Source organism: Pantherophis guttatus, chromosome 2, assembly GCF_059756535.1.
Source record: "Pantherophis guttatus breed Tessera chromosome 2, ASM5975653v1, whole genome shotgun sequence".
In the NCBI taxonomy this organism is placed as follows: Eukaryota; Metazoa; Chordata; class Lepidosauria; order Squamata; family Colubridae; genus Pantherophis; species Pantherophis guttatus.
Genome location: NC_142064.1, coordinates 210,113,959 through 210,140,747, shown reverse-complemented (window position 1 = coordinate 210,140,747; position 26,789 = coordinate 210,113,959). Strand labels below are relative to the sequence as shown.

Here is a 26,789-nt window from a genome sequence, read left to right as displayed (position 1 = left end):
TCTTGAGTTAAACTTGGAAAACCAAGATAGAACATATCAACTACGCTGTGTGTACTGAGCCATCCCACTAGGCTGTTGAAATTGAGAAAGGTGCCCACTTCTATTTAACCTTTATATTAACTCCATGGAGGGCCATCTCTACAACCTGGACTTTCACTTCCCGAAACTTGCTGTAAGACACATTTCTGTTCTACTCCATGCAGATAATGCATCAACATTTTCAGTAATGCCTGTTGGCCTTAAAACTGACAATCATACCAGAATATTGCAAAAAGGACTGTCTCTAACTCAAACTAAAATCATTTGCCCAAAGGCCCAAGAACTATTTCTGGAACAAGATGGCTACAGGATAGAGCAGGTTTTCTATTTCAAGGCTTGGGGGTAATCATTCACTCTGCTACATTGCTGAAAATGCACAGAGCAGTCATCTGCCATTCTTAACTACCTAAAGGTTAACAAGTGACTATTATATATCTGCAACTCTTTAAATTATTTGAAGCTAATTAACCCAGTTTCTCTATGGTACCCAGTTAAGCCCTTTCTCATTTTCTTACTGCCATACATATAATGCAAGTTCCTAAGAACACCCTTTCAAGTCTCTAATTTGTGTTTCTAATGACCCCTTGCAACCTAGAGATAGGTTTTATGAAGGTGAAGGCTAGAGTGTGAGAAGTCACATTCAACTATTGTGTTAGACTTCTTGTCTTTCCCCTTGGCCTTGCCTCAGTATGAGCAGTGAATTCTAATATTCATGGAAACTGTCAGTGGCAATCAAAATCTCCTCCATGGGCCTTTTTTCAGATCTTCTACTTGGAATGGGATACAAACAGGCCAAAACATTCATCAAACAGACATAGCCAATATAAAGCACCAATTGGCCTTAACAGGACCCAAAATTCTTTCCCGTGAACCCATTACGTAGTGTATACTTTTTATATCATTCATGCATACATACGTATGTACATACATATACTCCTTTCAGATTCTAATTTTTGTAATTTATACCTTCTATATTGCATGTATATTCTATATTCTAGGAATTCTTTCATACATACATATACATCTATAATTCCTTTTAGATTCTCATTTTTATAACTTTTATACCTTCTATATTGCTTATGCATCTATCTTCTCTGTAATGTGTGTGTCCATGCATGTGAGTGTATTCTTTTACTTCACATACTTTATAATCCCACCCTTTATGCTGGTCTATGACTATAATTAAGTTTAAATAAACATAACCAATTATGTGAATAAATGTTATTTTTAAAATGCATGACTGTGTCTCTAGTTAAGAGCTCCCATTTATTTGTGAGATATACTAGCCTAATATAAATTGATTGGAGTATTTAGCACACAAATCAACTGTACTGATTTGTAATTAGTTCCAAATCAGGTTAGAGATAAAAATATCATACTAATTGGTTTGCTGAACTGTATAGAGGGGGAAAAGGCCCTGTAGGATACCTAAAGAACTGGGTTCCTACGGTTGTGCAATATTACAATGAAAAAGTCATTTATATGAAATGTAGCACTAAGGAATCTTGGTACAAAAAGAATAGAAGATGCAAAAGGATCAGTCAAGAGAGTAATCTGTCTTTTGTTACAATGTATTGTAAGAATTGTCTTTTTGACTAATAAGTGGTTGATTTTGTTAAGCAATGTTAAGAATGGGTTTTTGTAAAATAATTTTCAGAACTCTCAGCTTTGTGCTAAGGTCTGAAGATTGAAGAAAATAAGATAAGTAAAGTTGCATTACACTTTTTTTTACATCAAGATGTGGATAAACATAGTTGAATAATTATGTGCTTTAACATCTAACCTGAACTGTGCTCGCATTTCATCATTGGTTGATTTTGCATATTTGAAATTATTTCTATTATGTTGATAGATTGCTGTTAACTATGCATATTACTTTTTTAAAATTTCAAGCAAATACCTCTGGCCACTCATTTTAAAAACTTGGACTTGTCATTTGGTGTTAGCAAATTAACCAAGCCAAGTTTCAGTAGTATTTTTTAACCATGATTTTATACAAAAATGCTATTTGTTTTTCTAGTAATTTTGAAAGGGGGGATGCCTTTCAAAAAAACTAGAATCCTAATAAGTATGTTATAATTTAAACTAAAGACAATTTTTATAGCCACATTAACTAAATACTGTATAACAATTTCCCATACTTAGCATGTTACTCTTAGGGATCAGTATGACTCTGAAATACAGTATTTGGCAGCTATTTGTGATAGGACAGGCTGCCTATCACAAAAATGAGCAGCCCATGGGTTGCTGGTGCCCTGTCCCTTTAAGACCTCTCTCCCTAGCCAGCCCAGCAACTGGTGGCTGTGAAACCTAAGCAGAGAGACACGTGAGGTGGTGATGTTGGAGTGAGAGGGATGGTGGGTTTTTCTTATTGTGGGAAACTAAAACAGCCTGAAGCAACCTAAGGCAAATAGAAAAGTTACTGTTCTCCAGAAGTAGGACTAACAAAAAGAAGTAGTAGAGGAACAGAAATTGTAGAAGAATTGGGGAAGAGTGGTATAGTAGACAGTGAATACTTGTGGGTTGCCTAGAGCGTGGGGTTATGTTAGCTTTCTGGGGTTTTGGAGCCTGCTGACCTGGGTATATCAAAAGAACCTGTGATACTTTACCCAAACATCCTTGTCTAATTGTGGCTCATCTTAAATTTGGGTTTCACAGAAGTAATATTTGATGAATTGCACTCAAAATATACTTAAGTTCTGTATCTTAAAACAGAAATGATGTATAAACATTGTTATAAAAATAAAAATAACAATCATGTTCATCAGCACTCTCTTGCTTTGCATTAGCAATCGGGAGCAAAACAAATACTATTTGTGTCCCTTCCTCAACTGGGAAGCCCTTTGGAGAATTACCTATGGCCTGGTCACCTCACAACTAGGCTATTGGTAATTCTCAGATTATGATAGCAATTGGAACCAAAATATCTGTCCTAAGCGATGTGGTTGTAAAATGCAATGTCATATCACTACACCACTTAGCAGCTACACTTAGTAGCCCCGGTTGCCATTAGAAACTCAGGACCATGCAGCTTGTTAAATGAGGACTTCATGTGACCACAATGTGGGAAGAGGCAGGAGTCTCAGACAAATATGCCAGTGGGTGAGCTGGGGGTGGGTGAGTCAGTACCAGAGGCAAGTACTGGGTAATGCAGGCAGTTGGATTCTGCCATCCTGTTGGGAAAGATAAGGGCCAGGATTGCAAATTCACTCAGCTGCATGCCATTGCCAGCCAGGGCAAAACTCCTGATGAGGTAGGGACATTTCATTTATGTTTTTCCCATGCATGGCCAGGACATCTGTTGACAATTCCTGGAGGCTATTTGGCTGAGTGTCTCCCACACTGCAAGATGCCTAGAGGAGGAGGTGCCCTACCCAGCATGGCTGACCCAGTCCCCGTATCATAGGGTTTGAGCCCAGCTGGCATCAGAGAGCCCAGAGAGGCAGGCAAAGAAGATGACAAAGGTCAGCTGTGGGTGGCAACTGAGGAGGCAGTTATAAATGTGTAATCATTAAAAGTAAAAATGACTTGATATAATGCTTATATTTGTCATTTGCATATTTACTGGCAAATCAAATACTTATAATAGAAACTATAAACAGATTTCCAATAAAGGGATTTTTTTATGAATTGATAAATTAATTGCTTAATCCTATGCTGTGAAGGAGTGCTATGCTGAAATTGTACCCATATTGCATATTTTTGTTAATTATGATCTAATGTTATAACAGCTGTGGATTGGCCTCTTTTCCAAAATAAAATTTATATTATTTATAGAATTCTGATATTCCCTCATGCAAAATCTCAGCATCAAAAAGATGAAAATGCAATTATAAATTTTACTTCTCAGTGCAACCTAGTTGTAATAAGAGTCAAATATTTATAACTAACCATATATGATTACGCCTCAGGATCTTCTGTTATAATTTCTTTAATAGTTCCATACAGAAGTTTCTTTTATACTAGGCACATGTAAACCTTGACAAATTACTCTCTTGAATTTTCTGTTATTTTGGCTTCAAATTGATGGGATGAAAGGGGATCACTATGTGCTCCAAAACGAAAATGTGCTCTAGTGGCCTTTTGGTGACCTAATTTAATATAATTGAAGCTTCAGTAGAAATGGGGGTAATCTTTGTAAATAGCCCGGAGACCACAAAACGCCCTGTACTCATTGAGCATAAATGTCTGCTGCAGCTTCAATGTGGTAGATTAGCATGTTTTATAAAGCCTCACAAGGGAATGCTGCTTGTGCCATATAGGTTTATTTCAATTGCTGACACCTTGTAAAAATGATTTTAAAATGTAGTACATGCTGCCTCTTGAAATATGCATTTCTCATAAGGATAATTAGTATTTTTCATGTCTTTTGCCCATTGGAAACTAAAAGGTATTTTTCTTTTTCTATTCCACTTTTCTACATAAAATAAATGTCTCATGTATCAGTTCCAGAGTGTTTCAAGTTGTATATCCTTATGTCAGAACTATGTTACTCCAAAAGCTGAAGCAGGGGAAATTTGCTCATATTTATTTAGCATATGGCCACCCATCAACCAAGACAGAGTGTATGGTAAACAAAAATGTGACAAATTCATAATCTCTTACATAAGAGTATGTCAAGGCCCCTAAGAAATTTCATAAGCAATATAGCAATATACCTGCACCCCCATCAGAGATTTATTAACACTTTAGCCCCTGTGCCCGGAGGACTAACCAGATGGTCAGGGCTTCACAGAAAGTTAGCAGGAGTCAGGGGTTTTTTTGTATTTTATGGGAAGGCTGTCCACAAGACATGTTCCATGATAGGGAAGCCATGCTTTCTAGAATCCACCAAGTATCAAAGCCTTATGGATGGGACTTGGGAGCAAACCTACGGTGTCTGATGTGGTGGAATGGGCAGAAACTGTTGGGGAAGGATTGTTCTGCAATTAAACTGATCCATGCCATATAAGACTGTACAGATGACAATCACCATCTTGAATTGCCCCAGAAGCCTACTATGAGTCAATGCAGTTCACACAGCAGTTGTGTTATCTATGCTACTGTGATGCACTCAGTAATGCAACACAGACTGTTGGGGGATTTAACATTTCCTCCCCCCCTCATGGTCAGATCATGTTCTGGTGTTCCCAAGATTCTCTTATGCCATTCCCCACCATAGGGAGGACAGACATATTCAAACAGACCACCCTTGACAACTGATGGAGAGATTTTGCTGCATGGTCCTGCCAAAGCTTTAGTAACAATCTGGAAGCAATGGACAGGATAGCACCTGTGTGGCCTTTCTTGACCCATCTCTCCCAACTCTCCCCATGGTTCATGGAGGAATGGTATGTGTCAAGCTTACCTGAGGAACCATCTCATCCGAATGGAATGGGTTGTCTCACCCACACCAGGAGAGGAAGCATACTGCAGATCCTGTCCGTCAAGGAATTTCGGCTCCTGGGGTCCAGGAAAAGAGCCTTCTCTGCCGTGGCCTCTGCCCTTTGGAACATCTTGCCCCCTGAGGTGAGATCTGCTGAAGACATGGCTTTGCTAGTTGGCTTGAGGGCCCCACTGGGGGAGTATCATGCTGAAGGTGGTTGATGAATCAATAGCAAATCCACCTTCCCCCGCACATCCTGTTCCCTCCTTCCACGTCTTTTTATCATCTATATTAATTATAATCCATATTTTATTGTGTGTATATATAATATATATATAACTAATAATCCCTTGTAAAAACATGCAAATAGAATATAAATGCAATACGATGCAACTGCTATATTCAGTGATAATTCACCTAAGTTGCTAAAGTATTGGAATTGTGACCAGTTTTTAAAATCAGACTTTTGTAGGAAATTGCCAAGGAAACTCAGCACAATGTTTGTCATTGATGAAGAAAGCTGCTAATTACTAAAATGTAAAAGCTAATTACTAAAAATGTCCCTAATAATGAAAATGAGAACTCTTAAAGATCACTGTAGTCAGAACCATAATTATAGAAGTTTAGCTGTAGTGTATTATCATCGGTCCACACAGTCCTGTGGAAGAATAAATATCACTGAAGGGCACCCATAAGAATTCTTCCTTTCCCTTGTGAGAGTTCGTATTAGGTCTCATACCTAAACTGACACTTGAACATTTATACAAAGAAGCGTATAAAGAAAGTGAGTAAATAAAATGAATTTTGAGGAAGAAGCATGCGGAACTGAACAGGTGAAAAGAAATGAATTTCTAGGGCTTATTGATAAACTTGAGATAAACAAATCACAATATTCACATATTTATCCAAGAATTCTTCAATATGAAATGTTTTAAATCTTCAAATAAAAATAGGTTAGATACCCTAAGATCACTCTTTATATGAAGGGACTGGAAAATGTCCAATATAATGTCAGGTTTTAACAAGCTAAAGAAAAGTTCATGGCAGTTAGCTTAATGCATGTTACTGATAATATTAATAAACCGAATAACTCATTTAAAAGGGAATTAACAATATTTTTGAAACTAAAGAAGAAAATGCATTTTTAAGAGCTTATATTTATAAACAATGTTAATTTGTTATAATAAAGGCATTTAGGTAAAACAAACTGGCTTCTGGAAGTTGGAAAAAACATTCGGAAACAGAATTTTTTATTACTACAATTTCAAATGAAATGAGAAAAATTACATTTGTTTCATTTTATGTTCCAAATAAAAAGAAAATATTATGAAAAACATGATTCATAGAGACATGAATGGGGTTCTTTCACAAAATCTTAGTAAATCCTGATTCATATAAAGAGCTCTGGCATACTGCCCAAAATGTAGTAGATTACTTATTATGCTTTCTTTTTCAGATGCATGGAGGAATAAATACCCTGTAGAGAAAAAATACATTTATTTTTCTTCTTTTCAAAAAAATTATTCAAGAGATAAATGCTGGATGTTTAAACCACTCTTAAATAAACTTACAATTGTGGAATTTACAACGCTCATTTATGCAGACTATAAACAGTGATCTTGAAATTGCAAGAAGAATCATTGTCTTGAAATGATGGAAATTGAATGGCTTATTTTTATTAAAAGAAGATATAAGACTGATATGCCAATTTAAATTAGAGCTTCTTTCAAAGTAGTTCAGTTCCCTATGTTTCTTTATTCATCACATGAGAATCCAGTAAAGCTTTTATGAAGTTTTTTTTCCTGGCACTGAATAAAAAGAAAGTCATTCAAAAATTGAAATACATATTGTTGAATGGCTTGAAGCAACTGGAATCGAGAAACAAGCAGAATCCGCTGTTGAACATAGAACAAACTTTTAAGGTGATTCATAATTAACTAGACTTGAGGCTTTGAAGAAGGTGAATTACAAGAAGCTTTTGCTGAGAAGATATGTTTTAAAAAGGTAAAACTTTTTACTATTAGTAAGGGAATGACCCAACTCAGGTCCTGTAGGCCTATTTGCTTATTAAACATACCTAAGTTTTTTATAACAATTCTTGTAAAGTGATTTAATATTCTTTCAGATGACATAACACACCCTGATTGACAAGATTTGTCCCAAAGATATATACAAGGGGAAGTATCAAATATATTCTGAGTGCCACTGATATTGATTTTAATGTGGACAAAGCTATTGATATTTTGAAATGGCCTTTTGTATTCATGACCTTGGAAAATGCTGATGAAGCCCATGAGTGTTTCTTTCGTCATAACTTTATCAACATTTCAGCATTCCAGTTCCTTTTCTTCATCATAATTTCCTAGACTACTCATAACTCATTTTAGCTCTTTCCTAGTAATATATTTGATACCTTCTAACCCAGGAGTGGGGTGGTGGGGAGATGTTACACTTTCAGGTAGCATATTTATTGGAACTTTTCCAATAAAGATTTGATGCTAATATTGAAGTACATCATTAGTCTTTCCCCAGCCTTCCCTATTTACTCAGGCTTGCGACTGGCATATGGATGTATTGCCATCTACATTTTTGTCTTGCTAATATATTTACTGCTCATCAATATATTACTAAATGCATTATATCAACAAGCCCATTAGCGTAGCTGGACTAATATGTGGAAACATTCATATTGTGAAAATTATCATTGTGTTGCATAGCACCTCTTTGGAAGTAGCAGAACTAACCATTTCATACTTTCAGAAAGTACAGATAAGAAGATGAAGAGCAAAAATGGTTTGGGTTTGATGGCAAACCCAAAAAGAATTGGTGGGAAAGGGGTTTAAAATGGGACAGGATTAAATAAATTCAGAGTTTCTGAACAACAAAATTAGAACACAATTTAAATACATATATGTTTGATTATAGAACTTAAGGTTAATTAAGTGTAAGTTAATGTGAACAGAAAGCATGAGCTTTGCATTTTAAATAATATTTCAAATATGATTACATGAGTGCTATTTGAAAATGAGGAAAAATGAAATAGAAGAAGTGGTATAAAAATATAGGCCATAGCCGTCATCAAGACTCATCATATGAAAATACTCTATTGCTAAGGTCAATTGATACATATCAGAACTGATGTATAATTTGAGAATGATGGCAAACAGCTGAAAAACATCATTGATTATGTAGTTATATTTGTATAGTTATTCCATTATTAAGTTTTACAAATCTGAGTACTATTTGACAATTACAATGATGACATAAAAGCCCAGCCAACAGGATATGGATTGGACAAATGAAAGAAAAGGCACTTTAAGATTTAGACTAACAGAATCAATGATGCTTAAGACCAAAAATAAATATGTAAGTGACACTATAGTATTCGGTTGCGTCTGGTACTAAATGTTTAATGCTGATTATTTTACTTAACTTTATATATAGAACTAGAGTGTACTGTCCAGTAAATTAATATGTAACTTTGTAGTTTTGATTCATACTTACTTATTAGTTACACTTGTTAGGACTATTTTGAAAATTATTGAGCAAAATTTTATAAAATATTCTTAGAATGTAGTGAAACATTTCAAGTTTATTGTTTTTATTTTATTTTCTTACAGATTCTCAAAACTTTTTTTTAAAAAGGAGTCTTATTTGGGAACAATAAATGTAATTTAACGATGCCCTTGAAGTGATGTCTCAGTGCCTGGAGGCTGTGCGGATCTGGATGGGGAGGAACAGGCTCAAGCTCAACCCTTCCAAGACTGAGTGGCTGTGGCTCCCGGCATCCCGATATAGTCAGTTGACTCCATCACTGACTATTGGGGGCGAGTCCTTGGCCCCCACAGAAAGGGCTCGCAATCTGGGAGTCCTCCTGGATATGCAGCTGTCCTTGGAGGAACATCTGACAGCTGTAACCAGGGGGACCTTTTATCAGGTTCGCCTGATTCGCCAGTTGCGGCCCTTTCTTGATCGGGATTCCCTGTGCACAGTCACTCACGCCCGCGTCACCTCTCGCCTTGACTACTGCAATGCTCTCTACATGGGGCTCCCCTTGAGGGGCACCCGGAGGCTCCAGCTGGTCCAGAACGCAGCAGCGCGGGTAGTGATGGGAGCAGCATGGCGCTCCCATGTAACACCGCTCCTGCCCGAGCTGCACTGGCTCCCGGTGGTCTTCCAGGTGCACTTCAAGGTGTTGGTTATCACCTTTAAAGCGCTCCATGGCATAGGGCCTAGCTATCTTCGAGACCGCCTGCTGCTACCGACGACCTCCCAGCGACCCGTGCGCTCCCACAGAGAGGGCCTCCTCAGGGTGCCATCAGCCAAACAATGTAGGCTGGTGACCCCCAGGGGGAGAGCCTTCTCTGTGGGGGCACCTACCCTCTGGAATCAGCTGCCCCAAGAGATAAGGAAAATCCAAGACCTCAGTGCCTTCCGCCGTGCCCTTAAAACCCACTTTTTCCAGCAAGCTGGGCTGGCTTAGGAAGAAATTTTTTAAAATTTTTAAATGTTTAATTGGTTTGTGGTTTTTTAAATTTTGGGCCAAATTTATATAGATTTTAATTGTTTTTAATATTTGTATTTCATGTTTTTAATTCTGGCTGTGCACCGCCCTGAGTCCTCAGGGAGAAGGGCGGTATATAAATTGAAAATAAATAAATAAATAAATAAAATTAATATTAATGGAAGTTAATAAATATAAAACTACACATGCAAATTCACACAAGCTTAACTAACGCAACAAGTTTCATTTTATTATAAAAGCCCATTGTAACTGTCAAGAAACTGATAGAAATACATTGGTTTGGTTACCTACAGGAAATGTATGACTCAATTTCAGTTATTTATATACTGTATAATATAATTCCAGGAATGCCATGGTAAAAGCCTTTAAATTCAGAGCCACCTAAAAATATACCATGCACTTGTTCATATTGTTAATTCCTTCCGATACTTATTGAAACAGACTTATTTTGATGTAACTTAGGCTAATTTATTTATGTGATGAAACACTTTTATTTCTTAATTTGTAAATTGAATCAATGAATGAAAAATTGACATTTTCACACTCCAATTCTAACCATTTACAGTGGTGTACCTCTTACCCATCTCAGCATTTTTGTCAGATTAACCCAGTCACAGCAGATGGCATTGTACTTAATGGGATGCATTATCCTCTTATTTGCTAGAATACTAAATAGTAAAACCACAATATTATTTTACATTAAAAATATTAGAAATTGCACCATGTAAGGTGTAATGCTTGTAAGCCATATCCTATCAATGTTCAGAATTAAACTATGCTACCATCCTGACATTCTTCTCTAATATGTAAGAAATACATTAATGTATTAACAGATGAATACACTCAAGGTCAATATGTTACAATTTATTAAAAAACACTGCAACAAATGATAATTTTAAAAAATATAAATCAATTATTTGATTTTTTAAAAATTATATATTCTACAGTGTCTATCACACATACACTGTATAATTATCCTAAATTGTCTAGAACTGCAAGAAAATTATTTGTGTTAAAATATATCATTAACTGCAATCATAACAGACTGAATGACTACAGGTAGTCTATTCAGCTGATGGCACCATATTTTTAAAGTTATATCTAGACAAATAATGTTTGCTGCTACATATTCTAGGCAGAAGAAATATTATAGTAGCCAACAATGTTCCTCTAATTTGTGACCAGAAACAAGTATCCATGCAAGTAAAATGCAAGTACATGTAAAAACAACATATTAAAATATTTATGTTTTTTTAGTTAAAGTATAGTAGTAGAAAATATAATTGTATATCACAGACATCCGTGAAATGTGTACCTTTAAGTTACTTTTTCTCCAGGTAATCACTCCTTGCAGTTTTCTTGGCAGCATTTTTCAGAAGTGACTTGCCATTGCCTTCTTCCTAGGGCTGAGAAAAAATGACGGGCCCCAAATTGTTCAACTATCTTTGCACCTAAAGCAGAACTAGAACTGATGCCTTAACCACTACGCCAAACTATTTCTACACATACATGTTCACAAATTATAGTGTATACTCACCACTCACCTACAATTTCTAATCAGTCAATATTTTCTAAGGATTTAAAATTCCTTCCTTCCATTTTCAACTATTGAAGGACCAGAATGAAATAACTGCCAGAAAAATTGTTAGTATTACCTGTCTGATACAAATATGTCATTTTTAATTTTTCAATCATCAAACTATATCTTAATATATTTACAAACTATACTCATAGTATCCATCATGTCAAACTGGTAGATTATATCTATTCCCTGATATGACTCAATATCTCTGACCCTGTTTTACTCTTTTATTGTATTCAGTTAATATCACAACTGATGAAAATATTTCAAATTAAAAAATTCCTCTTAAATCACGTAACAGTAATCTATCTTGTATAGGAGAAAACATATACAAATCTTTCACAATAATTTCTTTTCCATTATTTTATCACATTTTTTTTTATATGTCAGAAGATTACTTGCTAGATTTGGTAGGCAAAAAACCTATTTCACTGATCTTGCATGCCTCCTTTGTTGGTACATTGCAGGGGTGAAATGCTCCCGGTTCAGACCGGCTCGGGCAAGTAGGTAGCAGAGATTGAGGCTAGTTCGCCAAACCGGGAGCAATGGCTGGCTGGCCGGCCATGCCCCTGAACCGATCCACGGCCCGCAGTCCTGCCTTGCTTGCCTGCCTTGCTTGCCTGCCTTCCTGGCGTCCCGGTGGCCAGCTTGCGAAGGCAGGCAAGCAGAAGTCCACTCAAGCAGGGCTTCCCTGCTCAGCCCCGACGAGCTATGCATCCATAGCAATGGGGTTGTTTTGTTCGTCGTGGTGATGCTTCGGGAGGGCAGGTGGACATATTCATTATAGTTGTTAGCTGCAGACATCCGCCTGCCTTCCCAAAGTACCACCTCGGTGAACAAAACAACCCCATTGCGCTGCGCCTCCTTCTGCAGCCAAATGCACCCAGCCATCCATGCCCTTTCCTCAAATGGGCTGTGCATTGGGGCGCTTGGAGAGCGAGCGAGCAAGAGAGCTCTCCAACCTCTGTTTGTGTGTGTGTGTGTGTGTGTGTGTGTGTGTGTGTGTGTGTGTGTGAGGGAGGGAGCGATCTGAAGATGAGGCACCCAAACTTCTGGCAGCGGCGGGGCAGCTTCTGAGCAGCCAGCTCCACCTGACCTACTCACTGAGTCTCGCCGTTCTCCTGACCCCCCCCAGCTCAAGCAGCGGCAGGCTCTGCAGGACAACAGGACCTCTCATTTTTCCCACAGCACGGCGTATGCTTGCTACCTCTGCTTGTCTGCTTGCAAGCGATGATCTTCTCTGCTTCTCTCGGGATGCTGGTGCGGACACCATGGATGCATAGCTTGTTGGGGCTGAGCAGGGAAGGTGCTGCTTGAACTGGGGGGTGGGGGCAGGAGAACGGCGAGACTCAGGGAGTAGGTCAGGTGGAGCTGGCTGCTCAGAAGCTGCCCTGCCACTGCCAGAAGTTTAGATGCCTCGGCTTCAGATCACCCCCTCCCTCACACACACACACACACACACACACACACACACACAAAAACAGAGGTTGGACAGCTGTCTTGCTCTCTCTCTCTCCAAGCGCCCCATGCACAGCAGAGTGATGTGAATGACGTCAAACTGGCCACGCCCACCCAGTCACATGACCACCAAGCCATGCCACCAAGCCACGCCCACAGAACCGGTAGCAAAAAAATTTAGATTTCACCCCTGGTACATTGCAATTTAAAAATTCAAAAGTGGCTCTTTATGTTTTCTTTTTTCTTCTGATAAAAGGTTCTTCATACTGAGGAGATGTTGGTGAGTGGGCATTCATGCTAACTGAAGAAATAAATAAATCTTCCTTCAGAAGATTTGCTGGCTTGCTGGTTTTATATAATCCAAATTTGCTGGACACTCAGCTGGATAATATCTGCTTAAAACATCTCAAGGCATATTTAAATAGCATTTCTTGTGGAATTTCAAAGCTCTTCAGTCTCATTCAGTTTTGCCACGGCAACTTTTAACATCTGTGTTCTTGGCTCTTCATTCCTTATTCAGTTTCCATCTTACAATTTTGTAAGGTAAGTAGATTGAGAGATCAAGGCTGACATAGTGAGCTTTATGACTGAGTGATAATGTTAATCTTATCTGGAATTCCCTCATCCATTGGACAGTAATATCCAACAAATAGTAATTGTACCATACTTCCTCTCTCTTAAGATTTCCGTTTTCCAACTTCCTGAAAGAGACAAAATTCTCCACACATTATGCGGATCTCTTTCAAATAGGCTGTGTTCTCAATGCAATGTTTTTTTAAAAAAAAAAAAACCAAAAAGTATTCATGTTCAACTATTTCCCAGCAGCTCTTAGATTCCATGTTTGCCTTAAATCAGTAATGGGATACTTCAGAACTGATGAAACATTTGCTTCAGCACAGATGGGTAAAATAATTTACATTAATTTTTAATACAAAACACTTTCTTGTATTGTTCGGGTATTTTCAATAAAACACAACTGAGTAAGAAAACTCCATAGACTTAACTGTCTTCCTGTGTATTACAATTATTTTAGTATGATTCTTGAAATGCCTTTCCCACCCATAACCCATACCTCCAAAAAGCACAGGTCAAATAATTTTATTTTTTTCTGCCTCATCATTATTGGTGGTTTCCACAAGGGACCTTATATCTAGTATTTTTCTGATTCAAAATGTAGCTCCTGATTTCAGAAGAATAATAAACCCTTTCTCTGTGGGTTAACTAATGATACTGACCTATTTTAGTTTCAGAAGTGATTTAGTGGATTCAGACTATAAGCCTACAGATGTATTTATTTTTATTCCTTTGATGAACACTTTCCTGAAAGATGTAGCAATTATTTTTGAAGACATTGAGGAATTTGAATGTTATTTATTATGATATATTTGATCAATTGCTCTATATAAGAATTATTAAATATTATAACTTTGTAAGTAAAATGAGAAACTGAAATATATAAATAGACATTAAAAGGTATACTTTGTTTGTGTTTTACAGCATTCAAGAAGCTCAGTGCAGCCTTTATAAGATAGTTAAATAAGCTTTCCCTATGGTGATTGCCTTCTAGATGAATTATAATCCTCATCATCTTCAAAAGAAGGAGGGATATCCAACACATAAATGAAAGCCGTGATTTATAGAAGGCTTCCTAAGATTAGTTTAATAAATTATATCTGGGTAATCTACAATTAGATTCACAATGTAAGACTGATGGAAACTTATCTATTTAAATCCTAACCTAGGACCTCCTAATTCTTAAGAATTATTAAAATAGTGTCTAAGAATATAGAGAGATCCAACCAAGGTCATTTTTAAAAAAATACCATTAAGATGTTCAGGTCTAATCAATCAGCATTTTCAGACATCAAGGAAGTCCTTTAGAGATCGGTCTGAAGGCTCTAATTACAATTGATATAACAATAGATTTCTTTATAACAATAGATTTCTCTATGACAATAGATATATCAATAGAATTGATAAGCATTCAATTGTGATCTGCAAGTCCCGATATTTTGTAATTTTTTAAAATTCTTTTTCCTCAATCCCAGCATTACCTGATATAGGACCATAAATGAAGCTAGACTCCCCCCCCCCCCATAACTGTTGGATCGGGCATGCTGTGAACAAAATGCCTGTCTTCTGATTTTAAAGTCCCATAAGAGCTTAATTTGCTAATTTTCCAAAACCTTCTCAACTTGATGGTCCCAGTAGTTTTTACTACATTCAAATCCAAACCTCTGACAAAGTTTCCAATGAATAATTGTGGAAACGTAGTTGTGATGCTGCTTGCAATCAGTTTATGAAATGAAATTTTGCTTCAGCTACCAATTAAATGGTCAATTATTTCATCCTTTCCACATTTGCTGTTGTTACCTTCACACAATTAATTGGCAAAACGTGTTCTTGAGCCATTACAATAAAGCCTTCAATTTTTTTCTTTAACCCTCCTGATTTTAACCAATATCATGTGGGTGTTTAATCAGCTTTTCCTTTTATTGACCATGCATCAGTTTGTTCTTCCAATTAACAAATCAGTTCTCAATGGTTTCTTTTCTATATTCAGACTTCACCTTCATTGTTTTCAAGAGCTTTCCATGATTGACTTCCTTTAGCAAGGATTCTTGACTTTTCTTAATGTAATAACTCAAGCCATGTTTTCCTTCTTCCACAGTTTGTTTCACCTGAAGGAGTCATCTACCATCTTCAGTTCATGGCAAATACACCCAATCAATACCACATTTTGGGTGCAAAGCATGGTGCATTGTCATTAATTTTGTTGTCTTCTGATCCAAGTTAACAAGTTCCACCTGGGTCCAGTCAACTGTTCCTGCTGCATATTGAATAACAGAAACTGCTCAGGTATTAATTGCTTTAATGATGTTTCTACTTCTGTCTGTAGGTCTGTGTACTTTGTGATTTTCTCCAGTTCTTTCTCTTGTATTCTGCTGTCACTAGGTACTGCCACGTCCACTATTCAGCCTTTTCCCCCTTTCTTATTGACAGTTGATAAGTCTGAGGTGTTATGTGACAGGTGCCTGTCTGTTTGAATTTTAAAGTCCCAGAGCACTTTAGCCTCTTCATTTTCTATTACTTTCTGTATCTTGTGGTTCCACTAGTTTTTGTTGGCAGGCAAAATGGTATTTCTTGCAGCTATTCCAGTGAACCCTTGTTGCTACTTTACGATGCAGTCAGTCTATGAAATCTTCTTGCAGCAGTTAACCAGGCGGTCCACTTTCTTTAGCTTCTTTGCAAAGGCAGCATTTGCTGTCTGATGCTGTCCTCTCAATTCTGGCTTTGTATGCATTTGTTTTTAAGACTTGGTCTTCTATAGCCAAAATTAGCCCCTCTGATTCCTCCTTCAACTTTCCTGCTCTTAGCCATTGTCAGTCTTGTTATTTGTTTTGCCTTCTATTGTTTTATGTATTATCCTCACCATGTCTCTTTTCTTCCTTTGATCTTTCTTGAGGCCAATTTGGTCTTTCCAGAACTCACTAATCCTTCATGGTGTACTCGCTTCAGTATATTATCTTCATTGTTCTTCAGATATTCTTCCAATGTGCATTTTTCAATAACCTTGGATTTTCTAATCTCTGTTATTTTTTATTCTAGATGTTGCTTTTTCTAGAACTGGTGCATTCTTTTCAGCTATCCTATTCTTGTTGGACCTGATTTGTAATAACAGATAATAATTATTTTTTTGTTTTCAATGTTAGTATATTTGCAACAGGTAGAAATCTTTTCTCCCAGTATTCCACAGCTCCCAGCCCTGGTTACAACAATCCTAAGTCCTATAACTCAATTGTCATCAGATGTCCAGGAACTGCAGAAACCTATTGTGGTCCTTGCTGACTCAGGAAATGACCTATCCAGTATAGGTTTCTTTGAATTACGTCTCACCGTATTGTTTATGGGAGAGACAGTCTTTGTTTTACTCTGTTGAAACCTGTCCAGCATGGTTGAACCTCTGGCATAGCTCTCATCTTCCTCAGAGAATTCAAGGCTCACAGCCATATCAAGGTAGTGGCTCACTGGGGGATTATTATTATTAACTATTCAGAAGAATGTAAACTCACAGCAATGTGAAGTCACAGTTTCCAATTCTCTTTAGTTGGTGTTGGCTTAATATGCATCAGGTTCTTGCCAAGAACCTAAGATGTCATAATATATTGGCATAGTATATGTGTAAATCCAAGCATTGGTTTCTGTAATTGGCAGATGGAACATTTATCAATGCACAATCTACCATCCAAGAGTTTTAATAATATATTTTTGTTTTATGGCACCCAGTATGCCGATAACCATTGGTACCATAATCTTCCCATTTTGATTTTTAGATCTTGATACTTTGAAATTTTCTCCAATTCTTTGTTTTCTATTCTACTATCACCTGGTGCTAAATTCTCTAATAATACAAATGATTACCTTTAGATTATGGTAGATAAATGCATTGAAGGTTATACACCTTTATCTTAGAATTTCTGTTGATACATTTGTGCCTATTTATTCATAAGTGGAGGTTAATACATATGTTTCATAGAAAAATAAAACTAATATCATTTAAAATAGCCCACTTAAGGCAATAGCAAGTCCAAGGAGATTAATAATTATTATCCAAAAACCATTAATTTTGATTACAACTCTTGTGGTACAGTTGAGACTCAACAGACTAGACTAGAGCTATTTCTATTTAAGCACTTAAAACAATCATTGAAATATAGGAGAAAAAAAATGTATGTATGTCAATGAATCAGCATCACCTTTCTTAGAAGTGAATTACTGTAAATTTTATGTTATCTATTTCATGGCTATTTTATATCTTTTAAGTTAATTAAGCAAGAGTTCTAAAATAGTCAAAAATATATACAGTATGCATGTTAACATATATCTTTAAAGAATTACAGTAATTAATAAAATAATTTCAGAAAATTAATCTAATCTAAAGATTTACAGTTTTAAAAAAAACACTGAGTTATAAAAATATTTTGTATCTTGTAAATATAACTTCTAAAAATAAATCTGTAACAGGTTCATGACATTAGCAATTTGGGAGGCAGAAGAAACACCAAGTACTGTGAGCAATTTACTTCTGATTACTAGACCCACTGTGATAAACACCAGAATCAAGGTAATTTATGTTTTCCCCTCCATCTTGTGGAACTGAATCACAATCTTAATATCATAGAATATACATACATTTAGGCTAGATAACTTTTATTTATGTACTATTTATGGAAAAAAAGATTTTTATTTCCATTCATATTTAAAATACAGATAATTATAGGCAATCCATTAAGGTTTTTGCAGAGGTTGGCATTCATACCTGAGCTCAGCTGTCTCCTGTCTAATGATCTTCCAGATCTGTTGGGCTCCACAAACCCATGCTTAACATGGTCATTGTGCAAGATTATGGAAATGGAAATTTTACACATTTACGAAGCATCAGTTTGCAGAAGCTGTATAGTTTATGCAGTGTATTAAACTAAATAGGAAATTTGCTCATTTAAAAATGATTTAAAATGAATAATAACTTTATCACCGATACTTGCAAGAATGATGAATTTTAGAATGCCCAATACTTCTCCCCACCCAACCCAGCCCTCCGGCTCCAAATTCTAGACCAGAAAGTATGACAGAATTCTGTGTGGAATCAGGTGGGCCTTACTCAGCGAGATTGTGGTAAGCTCCTAGCAAGAACCAGGTTGGTTGCAAGGTTTCAGTGAAGAGTGACTTGGTTCTTAGTTTTGTATGCACTAATTGTTTTTCTTGTAGTTTTTCTCTATCATCTAATAAAAATATATCTTGTAGTTAAAATAACATAATGTCAAGAAAATGCAAAGAAATAAGCTTTTGTTCATTTGTGATAAAAAACTATCTGGTATAAAACAGAGGATCTGATTTTCTGGAAGAGACTTATGGATTGTGGTAGAAATAAAAGAGGTATATGCTGTATTATACAAATATATGAAACATGACATTCTTGAAAGATTATAGCCTGCAAATGTTATCTTTTCCCAGAAATGTTCCATTGGGTTCAGTGAAGCTTCCTTCCAAATAAGGATAGGATAGCAGTTTAAAATTATTAACCTAACCAAGCTTGTGCTTTTTCCCAGAGAAAAGGTTGCCTAATCTCTGAATACATGTAATGAAAGGGGTCCCCTCACCATTCTGAGTAATTCATTCCACTGTCTTCATTCCACGTTCTTTCTATTATAAAGCTTTGGCAATTAATGAGTTGGGATCTCACTTTTTATATCTTAAATCTATTATTCTGTGACCTGTATTTCAGAACAGAACAGAACAGAAAACAAACATTGATACTTCTTTAATGTAAAATATTTGAAGTGTGCTGTCATACATTTCCATCACCTTTTCTCAATGCAAGACATACTTATCCTCTTTGAGGTGGGGCTGAGAGATTCATAAGGTACAGAAAGCTGTTAGCCACTAAACATTGTAGCTGAGCCTTTATATAGAAGGTAAGTCATTGAGGATATTATTTTTAAGATTGGAACAGGCAAGGAAAGAAACAAGGAACTTGGGTTCAGACCAAATGGCTTCTAAACATTGGCCAAATGCAGCCTACCAAGCCACATGAGAAATTGACTGCAAGCAGTTGTTTTCAAAATAGTGGAATAAATCAATCTAGGATCTCTCCCTCTCCCTCCCTCTCTTTTCCTTTGTAGAAGCTACTATTTGTCTTTATAGAACCTTTTTAGAAGTATTAGTTTACTGCAAATACAAGGGCTTGTAAGTGGGATTCTTGACTTTTTATAAGAATGCCGAATGCCAGAGAAAGAATTATTGCAAGGCCCCAGGCTCAATTGTCAGATAGTTATTCTATATCTATAATCTTTGGAAGACACCAATTTTCAATATTTATTTATTGGTTTGTTAAATTTATTTGCCATCTATTTCGCCATGGGGCTCCTTCAGACAGCTTAAAACAGAGAAATGAAAAGATTGTAAACATAAGAGTTTTGCTGTTAGTATTCCAAGTACTTTGACCAATTAAATGGAAAAAACTGCAGTATAGGATGTTAACATTTATAGAGGACTTATTAGATTTCCTTTAAAATTAGATTAGTTAGGGTTAATATTTGCAATATAAAAAGCCAGCTTTAAAATCAATGGTAAATGGTGGTAATGGTGGTAAATTAATGTTGTCTGCTCTCCCTTTTCTCCCTTATTTCTCACCTTAAAGACATTTATTAAGTTTTGTCCCTTTATTATTGTTTTTGTGATTCTGCTTCACACAAATAATTCCTCCAGGTAGTACGTCTCCTTTTGCCTTCCTTGGGCTTGGGAAGAACGTACAGAAGGAGGCAGCTTCTGTGCATAGATAAAAAATAATTCCAGATTTCCAGGTTTAATTAAAAAGAGAGCCTATGTGAAAAAGGGAGCCTATGTGAAGAATGGTAGTTGTTTTTCTGCTCCTTTTTATGGTAAAATTGGGCAGCAATCTGACTATGCAAAAAAGCAAAAGTAAATGTAAGATAGCTTTTTGTAACAGAAAATTAATATTTGAAATTAATAATTTTCTGAGATCCTGTCAGTGCATATAGATAAAAGCTCATTCATTGTTGTTGCATACCTGCTGAGAAATAGAATTATAGTAGTCATGCAGGATAACCTGTTATTATGCCAATGGGTATGTTGGGAGCAGTGGTGAAATCCAAATTTTTTTTACTACCAGTTCTGTGGGCGTGGCAGGGGAAGGATACTGCAACATCTCCATTCCCACCCCACTCCAGGGGAAGGATACTGCAAAATCCCCATTCCCTCTCCATTCCTGGGGGAAGGATATTGCAAAATCTCCATTCCCACCCCACTCTGGGGCCAGCCAGAGGTGGTATTTGCCCAGTTCTCTGAACTACTTAAAATTTTTGCTACCAGTTCTCCGAACTACTCAAACTTCCTGCTACCGGTTCTCCAAAACCTGTCAGAACCTGCTGGATTTCACCCCTGGTTGGGAGGTTTTTGTGTCTGTCCGAATTAAAAGTACAGTCCTTTATCTGAAGGCATCCTCTTCTAACTCAGTGTTTCTCAATCTTGGCAACTTTCAGATGGGTGGGCCTTAACTTCCATAATTCCTTAGCCAGCATTTGGGCAGGGGAATTTGGAGTGTTGAAGTCCACCCATCTTAAAGTTGCCAAGATTGAGAAACACTGCTCTACCTGAAAGATTATCTGACCTTCCCTAGCAAATCAAATAGACACAGAGGTCATCTGAGCACGTGATGCAGTGAGTTATCTTGTAAATTGATTAATACAGTACAAAACATTACAAAGAGGTGTTCTGCCATGTGTGTTAACTAATGCAACACAGCCCGCCTCAAATAATTAAAATAGTCATGCCCTTTGAAAGGTTCAAAACATCTGTTGGTGTGTATGCATGCACAGCCACTTCACCAGCAACAATGCAAGAATTGTCTTGTGAAGCCCACAACCAAGGACAGCTTGGAAAACACTGCATGAGCTGTCCAGTAAACACAGCTACTTTAGTCCTTTAGCAAGAGTAATTTTGCTCACACAAACATTTGTTGTGATGCACCTCTTCCAAATGCTCTACACTGGTGTTTCTCAACCTCAACAATTAAAGAGGAGTGGACTTCAACTCTAAGAATTCTTCAGCCAAAAGAGACCCAGTTTAGTTTAGTGGTTAAGCACCAGGCTAGAAGCTGGGAGACAGTAAGTTCTAGTGCTGCCTTGGGCACAAAGCCAGCTGGGTGATCTTGGGCCAGTCACTCTCTTTCAGCCCAAGGAAGCAGGCAGTGGCAAATCACTTTCAAAAATCTTTCCAAGAAGACTGGGGGAACCTGTCCAGACAGTTATCAGAAATTAGCACTGACTTGACTTCTGATTTGGCATTATGGCAAGACAGTCGGGGAAGTAGCAGGCTCTGATGAGTCCTGTGAAAATCCCAGCTGCCAAACCACCGTCTATGGGTCTTCGGACCGAACCCGTCTTGCAGGGACGGGGGGAGAAGAGGGGCACCTTGGACGACCGAGAGGAACAGGCAAGTTCCTCGGAGGTCGGAGGGAACCCTCTGTGAGTCGGCGGTGGAAGGTGGCAGCCATGGCAGCTGCCACGAAGCTGAGACAAACCGAAAAAAGAAATGTGCAGGAGGAAAGAAGAAAAAAATGATGTGCTTTGAAGCCGGGTGAGTAACACCAACCCAGGCGAGAAACAACGTTAAAGTATGGATTTTTATAAGTAAGACTCCTAGCCTTAAACAGCGGCTGTGGATTTGTGGGGCAAGAAGAGTTAATAAAGCAATTACAGGAGGTAAAGACCCATTAAGGAATTTATCCTAAACATTGAATATTGGGGGAAATTTTTTAAATTGGAACTAACTTGATGTTTGGAGAAGGGGGAAAAGAGAAGGGGGAAAAGGGGACAAATAGGGATTCAACACCTTTAAAATTTAAAAGAGGAGAGACAAACGGATGGCTACATAATTGAAACAAAATGGAGATTGCTGTGACTAAGGGAAAGTGTTGATTGCAGAGAGTCACCTTCTGTTCGAAAAAGAAACAACGTGATTTATTGTTTACTCTGGATTACTTTGAAAATAACCAAGGGTTTTTTGTTTTGGAGATTCCTATTCTGTCTACGGGTAGTTTTATTGGTAGAAAGAAAGAAGAATTATAGCGGAACTATTAAAATTGAAGCATTGGCGCAGGAACAAAAGAAGACAAATGGCGCGGGAACAAAAGAAGGAAAGCTGATGGATTTTGCATGGAATAGAAGCAACTAAAGAATTAAAATGACATATAGAGTTTTAAATTTGGCAACACTAAATTTGAAATGGAATATCTATGGACAGATAAGGAAAAGAAGAAATAAAATATACTTGGTTTTGAAATAAGAATATAAAATAGTTTGATTTAAAATGAAAATGTTATATTTAAATGAATTCTGAATTTCAACAGGAGGTGCTTATAGAATAACAAAGATGGAAAATAAAATAAGGTAATTAAAATAGAAAATTAATGCAAAGGTGGATAAAAATGATATTTTTATAGAAGAATAAGAGCATACACGAATATAAAATAAACCTAAGAAAATTTATTAGTTTATAGGAGAATATGTGGAGAATATATATAAATATGTTTGATGCAATATGTCTCAATGTTAAATTGTAAAATAGAGAATGGTAAATATGATTAAATATGAATGTTTAATGTATTGTTGGATGGTAAAATAAGATACACAATTTAAGTAGTAAATTAAGATTGAGCTTAATGTATGTTGGAAATAGTTAACATTTAGAAATATGCTGGGAATCACCCAGGAAGAATATGTTGGGAAACAGTGAAATAACAGATAAACATTGTTGAAAATTAGCTAAACATTAGTTGGAGATATGGAGGAGAATATGCTGAAAAGCAGCTATAGAAGTAGGTGTGGAGGAGAATATGCTGGAAAACAGCCAAACAAAATATGCTGGGAATCAGCCAAATAATAGTTGGAGGTATGGAGGAGAATATGCTGGAAAATAGCCAAAACAAAATATTCTGGGAATCAGCCAAACAATAGTTGGAGGTATGGAGGAGAATATGCTGGAAAACAGCCAAAACAAAATACGCTGGGAATCAGCCAAACAATAGTTAGAGGTATGGAGAAGAGTATGCTGGAAAACAGCTAAAATAAAATATGCTGTAAATCAGCCAAAATAATAGATGAAACAATAGATATGGGTTGAAGAAGAATATGTTGGAAGATAATTAAAATGAAGCGAGATGAGTATGAAATGATTCTGTGTAAAATGAAAAGGGTAATTGATAATAAGTTTAAGAAAATTAGATGTAAGTTAATAGAGCTTAAGATTTAAAGATTTGATGAAATGGGTCTAGGGATGAAGGAGTATAGTTAGAAATTTGATTTATAAATGGAAATAAAAATAGAGTTGTATTTATTTGAAAATTAAGATTTGTGGTGATAAAATAATAACGTAAATACTTAGATTAAGATGTTAGAATATTTGTTAAAAATTTGTGTTTTGATTTTTATGTTATAAGATGAAATTCGGGAAAGAATTGTTAAAGAGCTTTAAGCGAATGTACCTATTCATGACTGGATCAAGACTAAGATGTATTTTATGTTTATGTTTTTAAAAAATAAAAATAAAAATATAGTTTTCAAAAAAAAAAAAGAAATTAGCACTGACTTGAAGACATCAATATATATAAATATAATAAATTGAATTTCTGCACATTCCACATGCACATTTTATGCAAATACCTCCCTGCTTTCTACTTCTTTTTTTTTCTGAACTATGCTTTTCCTTTCTATTTTTTGGGCAATACATAGTGATCATCCTACTTATTAGATAGAAAATCAGTCACTTCATATCCCTAGATATGAAGGCTCCAGCAGGTGTTCCTCTCTCTCTTTTCTCATTCAAGAATTGCCAACCTTGCTGCCCTCCATCTGCCTACTCTTTACATCAACCCCCCGCCCCACTCAAGAATTAGTTGTTCCAAATAGATGGTTCCCTCAGTCAACCATACAGAAATAGTGTCAGAATCATTGTGCATATTTGTAATAGTATTCAGGCAACACAATTATCAAGGACTCTTGGGAAAGATGTACTTGGATATAAATTCCTGTTTGAAATTAGTTGCAATAGATCGCAGACTATGTCTCAATAGTGAAAATTTTTTTTAAAAGACATATATAAATTTGCATTATAAACTATTTGACAGGAGTTATGAGTCAGCCAGCACAGTGCATCAGGTTTAAGACAGTTTTAAAATGGGTGGGTGCAGACAGAAATGAGGGTGAGAAAGCAACAAAAATAGGAAAGGGTGGAATTTGTTATCTGTTTATAGAATCAAAGAGTTGGAAAAGACCATAGAGGTTGCTTAGTCCAACACCCTCTCCCCCACTCAGTGTGCAGATGACCATCAGGCCTGTTTGAAAACCTCTAGTGAAGAGCACACCACAGCCTGGGGCAGCTTGTTACATTGGCTTGTACTGTCAGGAAGTTCCTTCTGATCTCCCGCCTTATAGTTTTAATGTATTCATCCTATTTCTGCAGCTCTAGAGCAATAAATAATATAGTCATGCCTACCAATATGCTGCATAACAATCTGAAGATCTTGTCCAGAATAAATACCAAAGTGTTACGTCTGTAGATTCTTTGGTCCTCCTTCCCTTTCATGAAAGTGTGGTGACATTTGCTCTCCTTCGTTGTTCTGAGACTTCATCAATACCTCATGAATTCTAATCATGGTTCTGCAATCCCCTCTGCTAATTCCTTCAGTATTGTAGTACGTAATCCACCTGGCCATGGACCCTGAGGTTAAGTATTTCTGCCTTCTCACTGTCACCATATCACATTGAAGCTTACACACTGTTTGGCTTTTCTTTCATTGCTAAAATATTCAAGGAACCTTTACAAAACTACTGCCTAATTCAGTTAGCTTTGTATTGTTGTTTGATTATATGCCCCTCCTTCCATGTCCCCTTTTCTCTTCAGTATTTTAGAGAAGTCCATGCATTGACCAGGCCTGCTTTGATTTTTTTCCCATGTTCCTTCTTCAGCGGAACCTTGTGTTCTTTGTGTCTGCACCTCCAAAATCTCTTTGTAAAAATGCCCATCCTTCCATCACACCTTTTTCCTTAAGGACTTGAACTGTTGGATCTGATCTAGCTTCCCTCAAAGTTCATCACAATCTGTTCTTCTTAAGACTGGTCCTCTCTGTTGCTCTCTCTCTTGATATCATGATTTCAACAACAAGTTCCAAATAATTGAGTTGACTGTGCTACTGCTTTACCCCACAGTCTCTAGGTGGATTTCCAGGCCCCTAGAATGAGAAGTATCTTAGTAAGATAATGGACTTGCTAACAGTGGTGGGATTCAAATTTTTTTACTACCGGTTCTGTGGGCGTGGCTTATTGGGCATGGCTTGGTGGGTGTGGCAGGGGAAGGATACTGTAAAATCTCCATTCCTACCCCACTCCAGGGGAAGGATACTGTAAAATCTCCATTCCCTCCCCACTCCAAGGGAAGGTTACTGCAAACTCCCCATTTCCTCCTGATCAGTTGGGACTCGGGAGGCAGAGAATAGATGGGGGCAGGGCCAGTCATGGGTGGTATTTATTGGTTCTCCGAACTACTCAAAATTTCTGCTCCCGGTTCTCCAGAACTGGTCAGAACCTGCTGAATACCACTTCTGCTTGCTAAGCATGTTTTATAAAACATTGAAATATTACCGGTATAGCTAAGATAACAAACGCAGTATATCCAAACCACAGAAAGGTAAAAGTCTGAAAGGGACAAAGTCCTAGCTGAAAGAACCATATATGGAACTTGGCATGTAGGCTTCTTGCAAACTCTTCTTGCAATAATAACTACAGGGCTGGACATGATTGCAAGTCACCTAGTCTTTTGCATAGAAAGCACTATTATTTACACTACAGTTGAAGACACAGGAGCACGCCTCTAAGTCACTCCCATAGCTGAAAATATCTTTTCAGAATGCTTTTAATCGCTTAGCAAACAGAGACAAGGGAGCACTTTGAATGGTGACATAGGTATGAGTTTTCAATACCATTAGTTGCTATTGCTAATTATAATAGTAAATAATACATCAAACACTCTATGGCATTTTCCAGCATTCAGAGAAATTCATATGCATTATTTAGACTGAGACTATATTATTACAGTGTTGCAGATTGCAGGAAAAAGACTGAAATATTTCTTGTAGTTCAGTCTCTTAGTTACTGCACAATGGCCTTGCTCTGATAAAATATGGGCTACAGCTCTGTAATTTCATAAAAGAAAGCTATAGTCATTCTTCTGTCATCATAGTC

The 26,789-nt window shown here is 36.8% G+C and overlaps 1 long non-coding RNA gene across 1 annotated transcript; it reads left to right on the top strand.

Moving 5' to 3' along the window:
* The first annotated feature begins 6,857 nt into the window (after positions 1-6,857).
* LOC117678760 (uncharacterized) lies at positions 6,858-18,094 on the top strand. Its single transcript, XR_004595114.3, has 4 exons — positions 6,858-7,408; positions 13,226-13,512; positions 15,641-15,828; positions 17,995-18,094. It is a non-coding gene; the product is annotated as an uncharacterized LOC117678760 (long non-coding RNA).
* Positions 18,095-26,789: the final 8,695 nt, after the last annotated feature.